Source organism: Euprymna scolopes, unplaced genomic scaffold (genome assembly GCF_053919585.1).
Source record: "Euprymna scolopes isolate OS-2025 unplaced genomic scaffold, ASM5391958v1 sca473, whole genome shotgun sequence".
NCBI lineage: Eukaryota > Metazoa > Mollusca > Cephalopoda > Sepiida > Sepiolidae > Euprymna > Euprymna scolopes.
In genome coordinates, this window is record NW_027633517.1 from 32,501 (window position 1) to 39,390 (window position 6,890).

Here is a 6,890-nt window from a genome sequence, read left to right on the forward strand (position 1 = left end):
TCTGTTGTTACAATGGAATTTAAAAAAAAAAACAAACAAAAAACCCCAACTCTATTAAGATTTTCGATAGTTGGAAAATAATAATAAATTAAGATTTTCGATAGATTGAAAATAATGATAAATTGATTTTAGCAGGGCTGCTGATTAGCTTATAGGAGCGAGCTAAAGTAAGAAAGAAACACGCCGAAACACACCGACCGGCACCCCCGACGACGACCACGGGTAAACGGCGGGACTTTGCCGCCTCTTAAGCAAGTTTGACTGACGACTACCACGGCTATTCGGCTAGGTAGGTAGGTAGTCCTCCTCCTCGGCCACCTAGCCGTCGTCGTCGTCGATCGAGCGACCGGGTATATTCAAGACGCCTCTACCGACACCACCACACCAGCGGGCAGTTTAGCGAGCTTGCCAACTCCTCTGCCTCCTCAAGCGCTTCCAGACGCCTACCGACACCACATGCTGCTGGCTGGCTGTCTGTTGTTACAATGGAATTTAAAAAAAAAAACAAACAAAAAACCCCAACTCTATTAAGATTTTCGATAGTTGGAAAATAATAATAAATTAAGATTTTCGATAGATTGAAAATAATGATAAATTGATTTTAGCAGGGCTGCTGAGTTAGCTTATAGGAGCGAGCTAAAGTAAGAAAGAAACACGCCGAAACACACCGACCGGCACCCCCGACGACGACCACGGGTAAACGGCGGGACTAACTGTGACTCTCTTAAGGTGTGAGGAGGCTTTGCCTCTTAAGCAAGTTTGACTGACGCCTACCGACACCGGTCAGGTCGGCGAGGCTCCCGGCGGCCCCGAGCGGGACCACAGGTTGCGGAAGGCGTCCAAGTGAGCGGCGGCGACGCCAGGAGGCCCCCGGGGTCGACTCCGCGGCCCCCGGGTCGGTGTGCGGGCCTCCAGAGCTCGATAAAGTAGTGGTGTCGCTAGCGGTCGAGAAGGCACTTTTCGACGCCTACTGCCACCCCCACATGGCGGTAGGCGCAAAACTGGAAAATCGCCGACCAGAAATGTCGCTTCGTATAATCGACGTTTTTTTTGACCACCATTTTCAGGTGTCGGAGGTGGGTCTGGACGAATACCAACACCATTTCTGGGGTTTCACAACCGCCCGGCTTCTCCGACATATGTTGGAAAGGAGTAGCGATCGAGCGAAGGGGGCTGTCGGTAGGCGGCCGCGGGTTGCATGTGTGCCCGGGACAGCACCCCCATCCAACTAAGGGGTGTCCCCCGGGGGCCAGGGGGACCTCGTCCAGGTCGGCCGGGCGCTTCCAGACGCCTACCGACACCGGTCAGGTCGGCGAGGCTCCCGGCGGCCCCGAGCGGGACCACAGGTTGCGGAAGGCGTCCAAGTGAGCGGCGGCGACGCCAGGAGGCCCCCGGGGTCGACTCCGCGGCCCCCGGGTCGGTGTGCGGGCCTCCAGAGCTCGATAAAGTAGTGGTGTCGCTAGCGGTCGAGAAGGCACTTTTCGACGCCTACTGCCACCCCCACATGGCGGTAGGTGTAAAATCGGAATAGACCGGACCAGGAATGTCGAGGGGGAAAAAAATGACAAAGTCCTGGTGTGCCTAGGCGTCGAGAAGGCACTTTGCGACGCCTACCGACATCCCCATGTGGCAGTAGGCGTAAAACTGGAAAATCGCCGACCAGAAATGTCGCTTCGTATAATCGACGTTTTTTTTGACCACCATTTTCAGGTGTCGGAGGTGGGTCTGGACGAATACCAACACCATTTCTGGGGTTTTCCAGTTTGAAAGTTTTATAAAACATGTTCGGTAGGAAGCACACTTTGGTGTGTCGGTTCGTCGGAGCAGCGACTCTTTGCCTCGTGGTGGTCCGGAACGTCTCTACGGGCTTGTCGCAAAGGCGTCAGAAAGTGGCATCTCCGCCGCCTAGGGCTGTCACCGTTATCGCTGTCGCCGCGCTCCAACTTGTTTTGATCCGCCGCCTTCGTTCCTGCCAACCGTGCGCCCGCTCATCGTCGTTAGGTTATAATACGTGGTACGTGTGTGTGCTTCTCCGTGGACCTAGGGCTGCTCGACGTGTCGAACGATATGTTGGAACAACTAACGGCTCCTTTTCCTGGTTCCATAGTCGTCGTGGTACCCGCGTCGTCAGCCATATCTATGTCCACCATGTTTAGCCGATACGTTTGCTGCAGCTTCTGCTTCCGCCTCAGCGTTCGCCGCTCTCAGCCGCCGCTGTTGTTGCTGCCGTTCTGCCATTCAACCACTACCTGCGAATCTTTCGATGATCGGCCGAACGACCCATCGCTGTGCGACCGATAAATCCTCCGGATTAGGGAGAAACGCCGCCGCTCTCTGCCGCCGTCGAACGGAAAAACGTACATTGTAACGAACGAACGAACGAACGAACGAATTAACGAACGAGCGAACAAACAAACAAAAATAGCCGCGGGGATGCACTATGTAGATCCTGATCCCCTTGTAACCATACGTACGTTGTTCGATGCTCTCCGTCCTGGAAGTCGCCGCAGCAAACAGGAGGATGAGCAGCAGCAGGCGCCGCCGCCGTAACCGCCGCCTGCCTGCCGCCTCCTACTCCTGTCAGCGTCCGATCTCACAGCCGTGTGAACGTTCGCTGACACCCGATTTCTTTCCGTCTGGCAAAACCTTGGACGTCCCGCTCGCGGTACACGTGCTGCAGCGACTTCTCGTCCGACAACGCATAAGCGTCGACGTCTGCCGCCGCATCTTCTGATACGTGGACGGTGATAGCGCTAGTCCCTTCTTGCGCCACCTCCACCTTTGTTAGCGCCAAAGAAGATCGATCGAGCAGTCGTGGTCGCAGTCGATTAACCCGTTTTCACCGTCCGCAGTTCCCAAGCCGCCGATCAAGTCGTTGCTCTTCTTGTTCGTTCTTCCATACCGTCGATTTGCACGGCTGCCGGATGAGCCATCCTCTGTCCGGCGAAGCGCTCACGTCAGTGATCGATACTTGCACCGACAGTCCTCCCGCTCGCGACTCGGTGCTCGAATCGGACTCGTTCGTTTTTATCTCGATGCGATTGTGAAAAGGGGGACCGGTCGTCAATGTCGTGTGTGTCGACGATGTTGTTCGCCCGGTCCGCCGCGTTGTTTGTCGTTTTTTTTTTTTTTTTTTTTTCCCTAACGTTCGCCGTCGCACGGACGAAAGGGTGAGAAAAAAAAAAAAAAAGCTCGAAAAAGCCGCCCAAAAAAATCGGACCGAGGAGCCGCTTGCGAGAACGCGCCATGTGCACGTTGTCTCTCCTCGGTTTTCCGAGCACGAACACGACGCCGGTCGGTCGGTCGGTCGACGAAGGCGACGACGAAGGTGACGGGAAAATTTACGCCGCCGCTGCCCTGGTCCAGCTCCTCCCCGATGACGGCTGTGATGTTGACGTTGACGTTGGCGACGACGACGACGACGACGGAGACGACGACGACGACGAGACGGCATCGATGGCGACCACGATGACGACGACCTCGACGAGTTCAGTCTGCACCTTGACCTCCGATGTCCGTGTGCACTGCCGTCGTGCTGTTTGTCGTTGTCGTATGTATCGCTGTCAAGGGTGCCGTTGTCGTTGTTGTTGTCGACGTTGTTGCTTGCTCTCTCGTCTCGGTCGGTTGGTACGTTGATGACGACGACGACGACGAAGACGACGACGACGACGACGAGACGGCATCGATGGCGACCACGATGACGACGACCTCGACGATTCCAGTCTGCACCTTGACCTCCGATGTCCGTGTGCACTGCCGTCGTGCTGTTTGTCGTTTGTCGTATGTATCGCTGTCAAGGGTGCCCGTTGTCGATGTTGTTGTTGTCGACGCTGTCGTCTGTTCTCTCTTCTCGGCCGGCTGTGACGTGGACGTTGACGACGACGACGACGAGACGGAATCGATGGCGACCACGATGACGACGACCTCGGCGAGTTCAGTCTGCACCTTGACCCTCGATGTCCGTGTGCACTGCCGTCGTGCTGCTTGTCGTTTGTCGTATGTATCGCTGTCAAGGGTGCCGTTGTCGTTGTTGTTGTCGACGTTGGTCGCTTTCGTTCTTTGAGTCTCGGTCTCGGTCCAAGTCAGGGGAGAAACAAAAAAGAGGCCATCAGCGCGGGCAGCGCGCTTCTTCTGACGGCGAACCCCCTCGAAAAATAAATAAACACGTGCCCGTCGTTGTAGTTGTCTGTCTTATGTCGGTCGGTCGGTCGGTCGGTCTGTCGTTCTGTCGAAACAAAGTCCCAAATTCCAACGATACCTGGTTGATCCTGCCAGTAGTCATATGCTTGTCTCAAAGCTTAAGCCATGCAAGTGTAAGTTCACGCCACGCATTAGAACGGGCGAAACCGCGAATGGCTCAGGAACCGGACCTAATCCTCGGGACCGTATTCCTCCTCGGAGGCGATGGATAACTGTGGCAATTCTAGAGCTAATACATGTGACACAGGCCGCGATCGGTCCGGCGCGCCGTCGTCGCCACGCCTCGCGCGCTGGCACCCGCGTCGGCCGTTCCGGGTCGCGGCGCTACATATTAGACTGAGACCGATGCGCGTCATTCCGTCCTCCCGTCGTCGGCGTTCCCGCTCGCGGGTCCGTTCGGTGGCGGGGCTCATAGGGCGGCGCGCTCCGCTTTGGTGACTCTGGATAACTCACTGGTCGATCGCACGAGCTTTCACGCCCGGCGACGGGTCTCTCGAGGGTCCGCCCTATCAACTGTCGACGGTCGGTTAAGTGCCTACCGTGGTTACTACGGGTAACGGGGAATCGGGGTTCGATTCCGGAGAGGGAGCATGCGAAACGGCTACCACATCCAAGGAAGGCAGCAGGCGCGCAAATTACCCACTCCCGGCACGGGGAGGTAGTGACGAAAAATAACGACGCGGGACTCTGTCGAGGCCCCGCGATCGGAATGAGTACACTTCAAATCCGTTAACGAGGACCAACCGGAGGGCAAGTCTGGTGCCAGCAGCCGCGGTAATTCCAGCTCCGGTAGCGTATATTAAAGTTGTTGCGGTTAAAAAGCTCGTAGTCCGAACTCGGGTTCGTGGTCGCGCAAGCGGCCCCGGGGCGGCGGCGCCATCGTCCGTCGTTGACTTTGGTCCGTCCGTTCGCATTCCCGGCCCTTTCCGCCGGTGTCAACCGCTAGCATACCCGCCACGCGGTCCTGCCGGCGAGGTGGACGAGGAGGTCGTGATCGGGATCCGGGAAAAAAAAAACAAGTGGTCGTCGGTTCGGTTTCCGGGAGTAGTCTAACGGGGGGGTGCTACGTGTGTGTGTTTGGGTGCGTTCATTCGCATCCCCGCACTCTGACCCCCGCGCTTCTCTCCCTCTCCCTTTCCGCGCGTTCCTCTTTTTTTTTGAACCCCCCGGTCCGCTCCGAGTCCCTGCTTCGTGTCTTGTCTGCGCGCGTGTTGCGGTCGGCGGTTTCTCCTCCAAGGGTGCTCTTAACCGAGTGTCCGCGGCGGCCGGTACGTTCACTTTGAAAAAATTAGAGTGCTCAGAGCGGGCTGTTCAAGCTTGCATACGATAAGCATGGAATGATGGAAGAGGGCCTCGTCTACGTCTGTCGGTCTCCGTCTACGGCGAGGCAATGATCGAAGGGAGCGGTCGGGGCCACTCGTATTGCGACGTTAGAGGTGAAATTCTTGGATCGTCGCAAGACGAACTGCAGCGATGGCGTGTGGCAAGCACGTTTTCCTCGATCAAGAGCGAAAGTCGGAGGTTCGAAGACGATCAGATACCGTCGTAGTTCCGACCGTAAACGATGCCGACCGGCGATCCGCCGGCGTTCGCTTCCATGACCCGGCGGGTAGCCTGCGGGAAACCAGAGTTCGGTTCCGGGGGGAGTATGGTTGCAAAGCTGAAACTTAAAGGAATTGACGGAAGGGCACCACCAGGAGTGGAGCCTGCGGCTTAATTTGACTCAACACGGGAAAACTCACCCGGTCCGGACACCGGTAGGATTGACAGATCGATAGCTCTTTCTCGATTCGGTGGGTGGTGGTGCATGGCCGTTCTTAGTTGGTGGAGCGATCCGTCTGGTTGATTCCGATAACGAACGAGACTCCGGCCTGCTAACTAGTGCGCCGATGTCAGTGATTTTTACGGGCGGGCTCGGCGTCCTCCGTGGCGCTCGGGTCCGGGTCGGTTTTCTCACGCACTTCTTAGAGGGACGGGTGGCAGAAAGCCACACGAGGCGGAGCGATAACAGGTCTGTGATGCCCTTAGATGTCCGGGGCCGCACGCGCGCTACACTGGAGGTATCAGCGGGGACTTCGCCCCGGCCCGAGAGGGTTGGGAAACCTCTGAACCACCTCCCGTGATAGGGATCGGGGCCTGTAACCAACCCCGTGAACGAGGAATTCCCGGTAGGCGCGGGTCAACAGCCCGCGTCGATCACGTCCCTGCCCTTTGTACACACCGCCCGTCGCTACTACCGATCGAACGGTCCGGTGAGGTCCTCGGATCTGGCCGACGACGCCGCCGGGCAGTGCGCGACGTGTCCGTCACGACACTCGTGCATCTACGCCTCGGCGTTCGATGCCTGGAGAAGACGACCGAACCCGATCGTTTAGAGGAAGTAAAAGTCGTAACAAGGTTTCCGTAGGTGAACCTGCGGAAGATCATTACCGTTTTCCCGTTCGAGACTGGTTTGTTGTTTTCCGGCCTACCTCCTCTGTCTGTCGGCGTCAACGCCTCGAATGCGCGCAAACAAACCTATAAAGGCGGAGCGAGAGATAGATTTGTGGTGACGCGGAGGTTTTAAAGCCCCAGCTCTTCTTGCTTGCTTCCGCGTCTTACCACCTGTTTGTTTTTTCGCCCACCGCAAGTGATGGCCGCTTCTTCTTTGCCTTGTCGCCGCTTTATCGTTTTTTTTGTTTTTTTGCAGC

At 56.8% G+C, this 6,890-nt stretch overlaps 1 pseudogene; it reads left to right on the forward strand.

The window, feature by feature from the left end:
- Positions 1–4,255: 4,255 nt before the first annotated feature.
- Positions 4,256–6,629, forward strand: LOC145274818 (small subunit ribosomal RNA; annotated as a pseudogene).
- The last annotated feature ends 261 nt before the right edge of the window (positions 6,630–6,890 follow it).